General features: G+C 47.7%; 1 pseudogene; it reads right to left on the bottom strand.

Moving 5' to 3' along the window:
- Positions 1 to 3,269: 3,269 nt before the first annotated feature.
- LOC102469355 (40S ribosomal protein S25 pseudogene) lies at positions 3,270 to 3,972 on the bottom strand (annotated as a pseudogene).
- Between the last annotated feature and the right edge of the window lie 9,771 nt (positions 3,973 to 13,743).

The following is a 13,743-nucleotide window of genomic DNA, read 5'->3' as shown; positions in this document are numbered from 1 at the left end:
GCCGAGAACAGGAGAGTGGGCCATGGGACCCCAGGTGGGCAGGCCTGCAGTCCTGCAGGTACTTGGCCTGTTGAGGTTCTGATGGGTATGGGACACAGGACTCTGAAAGCAGTTAAGGCAGTGACACAAAACAGTGTACCCTGCTCTGCTTTGAAACCGCAATGAACTGGGCTCAGTCCCTACAGGTCACGGTCCTGGACCCTCATGCTGTGCCTGATGTGTGAAACACCCTCCCTTTAACCAGCTCTGCTCCTACTCCTGCATCACCTCCTTTAAGAACACTTTCTGGGGTCGGCAGGTGGCATGGTGGTTAAGGGCACTGGACTCACACATGACCGACCACAGTTCGAGTCCTGGACCTAGCAGCTTGCTTTCTCACTTTCTCTCTCTGTCTCTCTCCCTCCCTCTCTAGTCAACTTAAAAATAAATAAATAAAGTTTAATAAAATAATTCTTAAAAAAAAAAAAAAAACACTTTTCTGCCCCTGCCCTGAGTTAAGACTGAATTATGTCCCCCAGAGGTCTGCACCTCCTCCGACACTGCAGTCACCTCCATGCCATGATTTGTGGGTAGTACCGGTAGAACCGAGAGGTAGTCTCAGGGTCCCAGCTATCTCTGCACCTCTATCCCCAGCCCAGGCCTGGCCTGTCTGTTGAAGGAGTCCTAGTGTTGACAGGGAGAGGTAACATTCACCAGAGGTACATCCAGCAGGTCGTGGTGCCCATGGAGGCCGAAGGCTGGCTGATGATGGCCATGAACGTGCTTTGGGACTGGCTGGTCTCAGGGTCTGCGTGCACTGGAAGGGCACCAACAGCTGTGCCCAGTGTTGAGGCATATGGGTGCCATTCCTCTCGGGAGGAGTTATGGGGGGGAGGGGGGCAGGGTTCCTCATCCTTTCTTTTTTTTTCATCTTTTTGCTATAGAGCTCATGCACTCATTGGAAAGAGACAGAGAGGGGGAAAGTGAGAAATCACCCCCTGAAGAGGCTGGCTACGCTGCAATCCCTTCTCTCAGGATTTTAGGCATGCACATACCTGGCGTGATTTTCGAGCCACCAGGTGAGGGAGTCCAACTACGCAGTCAGCCAGTGCCTTAACCTCCAACCATCTGCTGGCCCCTTAATCCTTTTTTGACTCAAAAAATACTCCTAGGAAATTTTACATACTTCTGTCATTTTAAAAATATTTTATTTTATTTCTTCTTATTTTAATTTGCTATAGGGTATGTGTGCTCACCAGAGATGGGGGGGGTGGAGGGAGTGAGAAAACAAGCTGCCAGGTCCAGGACTTAAATCACAGTCAGAAGTATGGGAGTCCAGTGCCCAAACCACCAAGCCACCTGCTGACCCAATTCTGTCATTTCTGAATAGTATGTGATAAAGAAGTGATTAATGCTGACTAAAAAATTCACCTTCTACTTTTGAATATAAAAGATTGTATTATGACATTCACTTCAACTTTTAGATAACATTCATAATATATGAAGACAAATACATTTTTTTACATTTAATGCATGACTTAATTTATCTCAAATTAATTATGTAAGAAAGACCTGATTTCTATGGGGGGCTGGGTGGGGGCAGATGTAATGCGAAAACTAGCTCTGCATCACCTCTCTGTATCCTGTTGGCCAAAGCAGTCACAGGTCACAGTCCAGCCAAGACTTAAGGGGAAGGGATTTAGATGCTTGCTTACTTTTCTTTTCCTTTTTTTTTCTTTTTTCTTTTTTTGTTTTTGTTTGTTTGTTTTGTTTTGTTTGTGTGTAGAGATTTTTGCTATAGGGCACATGAGCTTGTCAGAAAGACAGGAAGAGACAGAGAATGAGAAATCACCCCTCCAGAGGGGATGGCCACACCACGATCCCTTTTCTTCCATTCTCCTCTCAGGATCTTGGGCACGCACGCACATGCACCTGGTGTAAGTTTAAGCCACCAGGTCTGGGACTTGAACCATGGTCGACTACATGTGAGTCCAGCGACATAGTCATTACGCCAGCTGCTGGTCCCTCTTTTTTTGCCTTTTTTTTTTTTTTTTTGATACCCATTTTTAATAACAGGAGTGTCAAAAACATTTCTGGTCACCTTTAATCTCCCACATGGAGTATTCCAAATTTCAGTGACTTAATACAACAAAGATTTATTTCTCACTCACATCACAATGTGGGTTACACATGAACACATAACATCTCCCCAGCAGTGACTCCAATCCAAGCTGGGTCCACCCAACATCGCCATCATCCCGAAGGTCCTTCATCCCACTCGTTCAGAATGGGGCGGGAGGTGTGGGAGCACAGGGAAGGATTCACACTGACTCTTGAGTGCCTAAGACCTGTGGCGACACCATCTTCTGTCCACAGTCCCATTGGTGAGGCCACGCATGCTAGAAGGTTGGGCAGCACAGTCTTCCTGTGTTCCAACAATGAGTATGAACATACCATCCTTGTTGACACACACCAGTCCCCTCTACTCTAGAGACATCATCACGCACAGTGTACTGTGGATACTTTTGGAGATATTTATGCATATGTACAAACATATAAAACACAAATGGAGGGCCGGCAGATAGCATAGGGGGACTTCCACGTGGCTGACCACAATTTGAGTCCCAGACCCAGTGGCTTGGAAATCACACTAGGTACACGTGTGTAGGTGCCCAAGATCCCAGGAAGAGAATGGAGGAGAGGGGATTGCAGTGTGGCCATCCCCCTGGGGGATGATTTCTCACTGTGTCTGTTATTCTCTCTCTCCAACAAGCACCCTAAGGCAAATCCTCTTTAATAAAGACACAAATGGGAGCCAGCTGGTGACATGGAAGTTAAAGAGCCTGGATTCCGTATGGCTGACTGCATAGTTCAAGCCCCAGACATGGCAGCTTGAAAAACATGCCAGTCGCATGTGTATGAATGCTCAAAATCCAAGAGGAGAATGAAGAGAAGGAACTGAAGCATGGCCATTCCTCCTAGGAGGTGATTTCTCGCTCTCTCTCTCTCTGTCTCTTTCTGTCTCTCTCTGACAAGCACACATACCTTATAACAAAACTAAAACAAACAAACAAAAACACAAATGGGGGCCAGCCAATGGTCTGGTGGTTAAGGCTGCTGGATACCATCAGGCCAACTGTGTAGTTCGAGTCCTAGACTCAGCAGCTTGTAAAACATGCCGGGTACATGTGCATACATGCCCCAAGATCCCAAAAGGCGGGAAAAATGGAGGAGAAGGAATTGTGGCATAGCTATCTCCTATGGTGGGTACCTTTTCTTTTCTTTTTCGGTTAAAGTTTTTGTTTTTTCAAATGTACAGTTGGTCGTGACTGCTCATGCATCTTCACCAACAGCTGGGGCATCTCCATCCTTGTTATTTCTGGTGTAAATGACTTGCACTCTGTGCTTTGAAAGTAGTTTAATAAGTCCTTTACTAAGAAGCTCCTGAAGTGCCATCCTGGCCAGGGAACCACCAACCTTCAGCCTCTCAGAGACCACAGCTGGGGTTATGAGCTTGCAGTTGGGACCTTCCTTACAGAGTTTGTCATATGTAGCTTTGTCAAACAAAACCAGGTTATTGAGCTTATCCCTAACTGTGCATTTGGACCACTTCTTTTTGGTCTTGCCCCTAGATTTGTTCACTGGGTCTTTTTCCTTCGTGGCTGACTTCCTGGCATCTTTCTTCTTGTTGTTGTCCTGGGGCAGCATCGTCAAGCCAGGAGAGCAGCAAAGGCCACTGCAGCCTCACTAAAATGTCAGACAGAAAGCAGTGGGTGCCTTTTCTGTCTCCCTCCAATAAGAATGAGAGCCCTCTGGCAAATTTAAAAACAAAACCAAAAAGCCCACAAATAGTAGTGTGATGGTTTGGATAATGGCTTATCCCCACAAAGATTCATGTTTTGGAGTTTGGTCTTCAGGGGCTGTAGTGGGATGTCTCCAAGCATTCTGTTAGTTGAAAACTTAATCCCTTCAGGGTGTCCCAGTGTGGGGCCTTTGGGTGTGCTGTCATTAAGGTGGACCTTCATGATCAAGTTCTAGTGGATATATAAGGAGAGGAAATGAGACCAGAAGAGACAGAAGAGTCTGGACAGCTGCTCTGCTTGAGATCTCACAGTTCAAGTCCCGAGCTGGTGCCTTGAAAAACATTCTGGATGCATAGCCCTCTGCTATGAGGTAGCCCCGCCAGAATTTGGACTTCCAAACCATGAGCCGAATAAATGATTTCTTTATGAAGAAGTTCTGACCAGCTGGAAGATTAGAGGAAGGGGGTCAGGACCTGGCCCACCCTGTGAGTGGTGCTCCTCACTCCCTTTTTTTCCCTCTCATAATTGCATACGCATACCCTCCGCATGAATAAAGGGGGAAAAGTCATTACAGAATGAGAAAAGCTATTATAGTGAAAATGATGTGCTGTTGGTTCAGAAATAGGCCAGATTAATAACAGAATAGAGACCAGAAATAGACTGTCCTATGTAGGAATTTAATATGTGATGAAGGTGCTATTTCAAATAAGTGAAAAAGGGGACACTGTTCAATAACTTACAAAAGGACAGTTAGTTATCCAGTTAGGAAAAAATATTACATCTTTCATTCACTTTATATGCAAAAGTAAATTGCATCTGGATTAAGTTATGTGCTAGCCTATAACCATTATAAATCTTAAAAGTATCAGATACAATTATCATAATTTATCTATAACTTTAGGATAGAGAAGCTCTCCCTAAAAAACAGAAACTGGACCAGCCAGCCTGTGACCTGGCGATTACGTGAGTTAGATCTCACATGGCTGATCGCTCAGTTCAAATCCTGAACTGCTGCCTTGGGAAGCATTCCAGATGCATGGGCATGTGTGCTCAAAATCCTGAAAAAAGGGTGAAATTAGGAAGAGATTGCAGAATGACATTCCTACAGTGGGTGATTTCTCACTTTCTCGGTTTCTCTTCTCTGACAAGCGCGCATGCCCTCTAACAAAGTAAAAACAAACGAACAAGGAAGCCTCAAATTCAACAACCACAACAACAACAGCTCTATTCAAAAAATGAGCAAGACTAGTGAGGGCTTGGAGGTTCAGGTAGCTGGATCCCATACGGCTAAGTGTCCAGTTTAAGTCCCACATAAGACGGCTTGAAACACGTGCTGGATACGTGTGTGAGTGCACCAGAAATCCCGAGAGGAGAATGGAGGAGAAGGGATTAAGTGTGGCCATTCCCCTCAGAGGATAATTTCTCACATTCCCTTTCTATGTCTCTGTCTGATGAACACATGCATTCTATGGCAAAAACCTAAAAATAAATAAAGACATTCATAGAGACAGAAAGTAGAATATAGCTTACGGGGGCTCTGGGAGGGAGGATCAGGGGACTGAAGTGATGAAAATGTTGTAGACGTAGTAATGATAGCTGCACAGCCTTGTGGGTGTAGTTTCATGCCACTGAGCTGTACACTTAAAATGTTTAAAATGACAATTCGTATGTTACATATTTTTGCCATAATAACAAAGCCTCATTCAATAAAGAAAAATATCATTAACAAAATGAGAACAGAGGCAATAGATAAAGAGACAAAATTTGCAATATACAAAACAAGGTGATGAAATCCAGAAGACATAAAGAATTTGCACATATCAACTAAACAGAAAACCAATATAAAAATGAGCAATGGCTTCTATCAGAAGAAAAACAAATCATCCCACCCCCCAGATAAAACAACGCATAATAACTGAAATGTAAGCCTAAGTATAAATGAGTTGTCACATCTCACGGAGCAGACTGACAAAAATTAAGAAACTTAATAATAGCAGAGTTGGTGAGGGTGGGAGCTGTGCACTGCTCACTATTGGTGGAAATGTTAATTATTTAGTTATTGAATGGCCATTTGACCATATCTGATATATACACACATCTGGGACCCAGCAGGCACATGGCTAGAGACGTCATGGTGCACCCATAAGGTGAAATCAAACGCAATCAGAGAATGACTCCCTCTGTGTGTCCTGACGTTGGAAACGTGCCTGAAACACTTCACAATACTCTTAGGACCCAAAGGGTGTGTTTTTTTGTTTCCAGTGCGTACACTCTGTTTCTCAATGAGAGATAAAAAGTCCAGACTGCTGTTTGCAAACAAGTTGCACAAATGACAGCTGTGGGAGTGGGCTGGCTTTATTTTTAGCACATGAGAAACCGAATAGGATACGATGATCACATATGCTATTTTTTTATTCTTTTTTCATGGTTTTGCAGTCTTACCAATATCTAGATGTGTTATGTATGAATTTTGACCAGAGAGATGCGAGAATCTGGCGATAATCATCTTGAGGCAAATGTATAGGTTTATTTGTATACCTCTTGTTATAAGATTATCATGAACTAATATAGAACTAGAACTAAGAAATTGAAAAGTGTGAGATGGTGGACCAGCTCCATAGTGTAGTGGTTAAGTGCCGCGTAGAGGAAACTGGATCCCACATAGCTGACCATAGTTTGAGTCTCAGCCCTGATGGTTTGAAAAACATGCCAGGTGTGCACAGGTGTCCAGGACCCTGGCAGGATAGAAAATTGGAGGAAAAACTATTGTGGCATGATCAGGTCCCATTGAAGGTGGAGTTTGCTTTCTTCTTTAAAAAAAAATTTGTTGGGGTCGGCAGGTGGCATGGTAGTTGGAGGCACTAGGTTCCCACAGAGCAGACTGTGGTTTGAGTCCTGGATGGACCTGGTGGTTTTCTCTCGGGCTCTCCCTTTCTCGCTCTCTCTGTCTGATCAAATTTTAAAACATAATAATAACAAATTGAATTAAATAATAAATGATTCTTTTTTAAAAAATAGTCTGTCTTGGGAGCCAGCAGTTAGCGTAATGTCTATGTCGCTGGACTCTCACGTGGTCGACCGCAGTTCGCGTCCCGGACCCAGTGGCTTAAAACTCACATGGGGTGTGTGTGCGTGTGTGCCCAAGATCCCGAGAGGAGAGAGGAGGAGAAGGGATTGCAGCATGGCCATCCCCCCGTGGGGTGATTTCTCTCTTTCTGTCTCTCTGTCTCTCTGTCTCTCTCTGTCTTTCTGGTGAGCGCAAGCGCAAAAACCTCTCTCAAAAAAAAAAGTGTAGGGACCAGCAGTTAGTGTAATGGCTATGTCGCTGGACTCCCACGTAGTCCACCGTGGTTCGCGTCCCGGACCTGGTGGCTTAAAACTCACGCCGGGCGTGTGTGCGTGCGTGCCCAAGATCCCGAGAGGAGAATGGAGGAGAAGGGATTGCGGCGTGGCCACCCCCCCTGGGGGGTGATTTCTCGCTTTCTGTCTCTCTGTCTCTCTCTGTCTGTCTGGCAAGCGCACGTGCCCTATAGCAAAAACCTCTCCAAAAAAAAAAAAGTGTAAAATGGTTAAGAATATCCAGGATTTGGAGAAAGTGAGTTTACATGTAGCGTCTGTTTGGGGTGCTATAGCACCTGATATTACTTACAGTCTGGAGTCCAAGAACAAGGCGCTATCAGATTCGGCGTCTGGTGAGGGCTTACTCTGCTTCAAAGATGGTGACTTGTCTCTGCTTCCTCCCATGGTGGACGAAGCCAAGAGCTCCCTTGAGCCTCTGTTTACTTACTTATCTATCTTTTAAATTTGTCAGAGGCCACATGTACTCCCTAGAGAAAGAAAGAGCGGCGGTATGGAAGCAACCCCCATAGACAGGCTCATGCCAAAATCCCATCTTCATTTCTCCCTCCTTTGGGGATTTTGAACATGCAGGCACTTATGCCTGACATGTTTCTCAAACTGCCAAGTCTGGAATTTGAACTGTACAGTTGACCACGTAGGATCCAGCCACCTTACACATGAGGCCAACACCAGCTGGCCCAAGCCTCTTTAATAAGGCACCAGTTCCATCCACAGTCACTCCCCAAGTCTCCACCTCTCAAAGCTGCCGCATTAGACATATGAATCGGGGGTTGGGAGGACACCAGCACTCAGACCACAGCAGTACCCAGTGGAGTGTCGGGCAGCTGTGGCAACATTCAATGCCAATGTGGACAATTCTTAGTCATGGGCAAGAAAGGGGAAGAGGAGCCCATATCATCTGAAGTCAGGCCAAAGTCATGTGAATAAGCAGAACATGAGCTTCTTCAGTAAATGAAGCATGGAAGAGGCAGAGTGGGATGAAGTGGCAAGAGGGGCCTTCCCAAGGAGCGGAGTCCTCAAGCCATTGAAGCGTGTTTGGTTTCAAAAAGCATTGGCAAGAAAATCAGGCACAAGCTTCCTCCTCAGTACCCACTGCCCCTCCCAGCAGGAGTCAGGTGGCACCCTGCCCCTCTGCAGTGCTCAGAGTTGGCCCAGGAGAAAGCCATCATGTTCACTGACTGGGGAATTCCCAAGAATAGAAGGGACTGGGGACTGGATGGAGTGGGGCCATTTACTGAAGGCCTTCAAGGGAGGAGACCATGAAAGATCAGATCAGGAGAAGGGAGGCGAGTGGGACCTCCTGGCAGCCTCTACCTTGAGGCCCGACCCTTTGTGGAAGGGACAGAGCAAATCAGGCTACATCTACCCTCACCCACCCCCAACCCTCCAGCTTTCTAAGGCTTTAGGACACTGCCCTATGTGAAAGATAGCTGTGATGCAGATCGAGGACAGTAGGCAAAGAGGCACCTGGCCCAGGTGAGAAGCGCCTCCCACTCATTCCGTGGGCAGCACTGCTCAGTGCCTGGTTCTTGGAACACAGCAGGGACAAGTGGTTGCCTCAAACCAAAGAAAAAGTCAGTCCAGGACTGGTCCTGAAGCGCAGTGAGATGTTCTAGAGGCAGTAGAAAGGCCTGGGCTGGGGTCAGAGGCACAAGTGATGGATGACAGTGACTGAGTTCATCCAAAGAAAGAGTGCCAAGGGACCAGCAGTTGGCGTAATGGGTACGTCGCTGGACTCCCATGTAGTCAACGACAGTTTGAGTCCCAGACCCGGTGGCTTAAACTCATGCTGGGCGCATGTGCGTGCATGCGTGCCCAAGATCCCGAGATGAGAATGAAGGAGAAGGGATTGTGGTGTGGCCATCCCCCCTGCGGGGTGACTTTTCGCTTTCTGTCTCTGTCTTTCTGGTGAGCGCACACACCCTATAGACCTTGAGGCCCGACCCTTTGTGGAAGGGACAGAGCAAATCAGGCTACATCTACCCTCACCCACCCCCAACCCTCCAGCTTTCTAAGGCTTTAGGACACTGCCCTATGTGAAAGATAGCTGTGATGCAGATCGAGGACAGTAGGCAAAGAGGCACCTGGCCCAGGTGAGAAGCGCCTCCCACTCATTCCGTGGGCAGCACTGCTCAGTGCCTGGTTCTTGGAACACAGCAGGGACAAGTGGTTGCCTCAAACCAAAGAAAAAGTCAGTCCAGGACTGGTCCTGAAGCGCAGTGAGATGTTCTAGAGGCAGTAGAAAGGCCTGGGCTGGGGTCAGAGGCACAAGTGATGGATGACAGTGACTGAGTTCATCCAAAGAAAGAGTGCCAAGGGACCAGCAGTTGGCGTAATGGGTACGTCGCTGGACTCCCATGTAGTCAACGACAGTTTGAGTCCCAGACCCGGTGGCTTAAACTCATGCTGGGCGCATGTGCGTGCATGCGTGCCCAAGATCCCGAGATGAGAATGAAGGAGAAGGGATTGTGGTGTGGCCATCCCCCCTGCGGGGTGACTTTTCGCTTTCTGTCTCTGTCTTTCTGGTGAGCGCACACACCCTATAGCAAAAACCTCTCAAAAAACAAAAAAAGAAAAGAAAGAAAGTGTGCAGAGGCCCCCAGGCAAGAGGGCTGATGACAGAACCTGAAGGCACTAGTATTTCAAGGTGCCTTACCCTAATCATCCAAAGAGCACCAGAGACAAACTCACAGTCTGATAAAGTCAAGTTGAACCCTTGCAGCGAGCCAGACGATACACCAAAGGACTGTCAAACTCAAAGGGAAAAAACAAAAGATGCCTATTACAGAGCTTGAGAGCGGTGGACATACGGTAAAACTTAAATGAAGAACGAGTCGAGGCTGGCAGGTGGCACGGTGGCTTAAAGTGTTGGACTCCCGTATGGCCGACTGTGGTTCAGGTCCTAGACCTGGTGGCCTGCTTCCTCACTTTCCCCTCTCCCTCTCTCAGTCTCTCTTTGGTCAAATTGGAAAATAATAATAATGATAAAGTTAAATAAAATTTAAAATAATTTTAAAAAATAAATGAAGCAAGATAGACTCAAAGCAGAGCTGTGAGCATTTATACTGCTTAGCAGAACAGATCTAGACCACTAAGTGACCCAGAGTCTTGGTTTCCTTGGAAACAGTGAAGAAAGGAGGGACCAGTGGATGGTGTGGTGGTTAGGACCCTGGACTCCCATGTGGCTGACTGCAGTTTGAGTCTTGGATCTGGTAGCTTGAAAATCATGCTAGGTGCATATGTGCATGCCCCAAACCTGAGGAGAATGGAGGAAAAGGGAGTGCGGCACAGTCACCCCCGGGGGGATGATTTCTCGCATTCCCTCTCACTGTCTCTCTCTTTCTCTCTCTCTCTCTGGTGAGAACATGTGCCCTATGATGAAATATTATGTTCAGAAACCTCATCTCGATCTCTGCATCTGGGTTGTAAATTCTGTCTACTGAGTGACTCAAATTCCCCTGGGTGAGAATTCATTCTTATTCCATGGCAGAGTTTTCGACAGTGATAGTCTATGGTTTCAATAAACAAAGCTGCTCAGTTAACAAAGAAGTGGTTACTTGGGACCAGCAGTTAGCATAATGGCTATGTCGCTGGACTCCCATGTAGTCGACTGCAGTTCAAGTCTTGGACCCGGTGGCTTAAACTCACGCGCGGGCACGTGTGCGTGCATGCCCAGGATCCCAAGAAGAGAACGGAGGAGAAAGAATTGCAGCATGGCCATCCCCCCAGGGGGTAATTTCTCGCTTTCTGTCTCTCTGTCTCTCTCTGTCTGGTGAGCGCACGTGCCCTATAGCAAAAACCTCTCCAAAAAAAGGAAAAAAAAAACCAAAAAACCAAAAAACCACACTGGATGTATGCATGTGTGCCCACAATCCCTAGAGAATTAAGAAGGAATTGTGGCATGGCCATGCATCTCGGGGATGTTTTCTCATTTTCTCTCTCTTTCTGACCCCCCTCCCGCTCCCCCTACCAGTGAGCACATGTGCCCATAGCAAATTAAAATCAAACAAAAAAAAGAAAAGAAAAGAAAAAAGAAAGAGTAGGGCAGATTTTATAATCCCGAACTAATTCTGGCCAAACAATGGAGGAGGAATCAGCAAGGACTGGTGAGAATAGTGAGTAGGCAATAAGGCAGTGTGAGTCTCAGCAGGCAGAAGGCACCCGCCGCATTGAAGATGGAGACAGCCTTAGTTTACTGAGCTGTCCAATACAGCAGCCGCTATGCACAGGTGGCTATTCAAATTTAAATTAGGGCTAGAGGGGGATGTGGTGGTTGGGGTGCTGGATTCCCATCTGCCTGACCTGGTTAGGTTAGAGTTGCAGACCTGGTGGCCTGCTTTCTCACTTTCTCTTTCTCTCTCTCTCTCTTTCCATCTCTCTCTGGTGAGCACACGTGCCCTGTAGCAAAATTTAAAAAAAAAAAAGATAAATCAAAATAATTATTTTTAAAAATAAATGAGGAGACCAGCAGATGGCATAATGGCTACGTTGCTGGACTCCCATGTAGTCAACTGTGGTTCAGGGCCCAGACTTGGTGGCTTAAACTCACACCAGGTGCATGTATGTGTGTGCCCAAGATCCCGAGAAGCGAATGGAGGAGAAGGGATTGCGGTGTGGACATCCCCTCTTGGGGGGTGATTTCTTGCTTTCTGTCTCTTTCTTTCTGGCGCGCTCACGTGCCCTATAGCAAAAACCTCTCTAAATAAATAAATAAATAAACAAAATTAATTTTAAAATAAACTCAACTGAGTAAAATTTTTGATTACTCCATGGCATTTAGTCAGATGTCCAGTGTTTCGTGGCCACAGACTGGTGGCTACCACTTTGGCCTGTGCAGACTTAAGAGCATTTGCGACGTCGCAGAAAGTTCTGCGGAATAGCAGGAGGAAAACTGACCGTCCCAGGCAAAGACGATCCTCCAAGAAGCGAGGAGAGGAAGACCTGCGGGGAGCGTAATAGCGAAGGGTGGTATCCGTTCTACAACACGGCCCGAGCGATGACACTCCGCTCCTCGAGGGGCTGCGGCGTGACTCGCGTATAGCTCGAACCCACAACCCAGGCTCCATTGCTTCAGTAGTTTTCCCGCCAGCACACACTACCGGCCCTACACTCCAACTCCCAGCATGCGCTGGGCCCGTTTTCGGCGGTGGGCTCTTGGACTTCTGGGAAATGTAGTATCCACAGCGTTCCGGCCCCCGACAGGCCCCCGGCGTGAACTACAGCTCCCACGAGGCAGTGCGTGGGCCGCTCCGGGGGAATTCTCCGCGGTCTCCATGCCTTGGTGACAGATGCGGGAGTCGGCCCTTGAGGGTCAGTGGAGCAGTGACCGAGATGCTTGAGTCCCAAGAGAGAAGGAGACTGTCCACCGCGCTGGGCCTCCTCCTGCCGCTCCTTAGATCTCCTCGGCTCTCTGGTCGTGGAGAACCCTCATCCGAAGGGGAGCCGACTGGGCCCCAGAGAGCCCGGGTGACAGATCGGCGACCATGATTAGGGGTCTGGAGGCAGCGTTGCCTTCAGTCCTACAGAAAAAAAGCAAGACAGCCTTTGGGCGGCCTGTTAGGGCGCACGCGCGAGTACGGAGCCTGGCGGCACTGTAAACACCCAAGGGCGCCTGCGCAAACGGGGTGTCCCAAGATCGACACGTGGGGGCGCCTCTGCGCAGAGCACAGCAGTAAAGTTACACCGGTCCAGACCCTCTGCTGTTGCGCTTTCTTTTATGTTGACGAAGCACGAACTCTTCATCACCTCTTCTGATTTGACCCTCACAATAGTTCTCTCACAAATGGGACAGCGGGTCACACTGCCAGAGTCCCAACGTGAAGGACCTGAGAAGTAGCGAGATTCAGGGACCAGCCCAGGCTCTGTCTTCTCCCGTGGGGACCTAAGCTTTCTCTTTTGTAAGTGGAAATAGCTTGCTGAGGGGATCAAATGAGAGCCAGAGATGAAAATGAACTTCCCAAGCAGTCTGTAAAGGCACATTATTATAGTCAGGAGATTGCAGATCAAGGCATCCATTTCTTCCTTCTACAAATTGCAAAACCGGGGGCCCCAAGAGGAGCAGGGGCTTATCCTGGTCTCAGTAAGTATGTGGGCAATCACTAAAGCCCCACGCTTCTACCTTTGTATTTAGAGCCCTCCCTTGCACTCCAAGGGTCAATACCTTTGTTGGGTATAGGATAAGAGACCAACTGTACCCTGAAGGCCTGAAGGTGTACCTGTTCCCTATCCTCCTACTCCACCTCGGCCTGATAGAGCAAGACCCTGCTCTGTTGGGATGACTTCCAGAGGCAGGGAGCTGAGGAGGGATCTGGAGAATCCTGGAGGAGGACAGAGCTGCTGGAGCTGCACAGACCCTGCAGGTCAGGACAGTGGCCCAGGTAAGGACAAGAGCCCAGGTGTGACAGATGAGAAGGTAGCACTAAGAGGGCAGAACCTGAATGGATTTTTTTTTAAAGAGTGGGAGAGCACTGAACTCATTTGTGAGCCTGGAGGAACTGGCTTAGGGGATTCCAGCTGGGGCCAGTGACAGCTGGAGGTGATACCTGTGCTGGTCTGGGCAACAAGGATATGAAGTGATGCACATTGAGTCAAGGCTGGAGGA

The sequence above is a fragment of the Tupaia chinensis genome, unplaced genomic scaffold, assembly GCF_000334495.1.
Source record: "Tupaia chinensis unplaced genomic scaffold, TupChi_1.0 Scaffold000047_1, whole genome shotgun sequence".
In the NCBI taxonomy this organism is placed as follows: Eukaryota; Metazoa; Chordata; class Mammalia; order Scandentia; family Tupaiidae; genus Tupaia; species Tupaia belangeri.
This window is presented reverse-complemented; position numbering and strand designations above follow the sequence as displayed.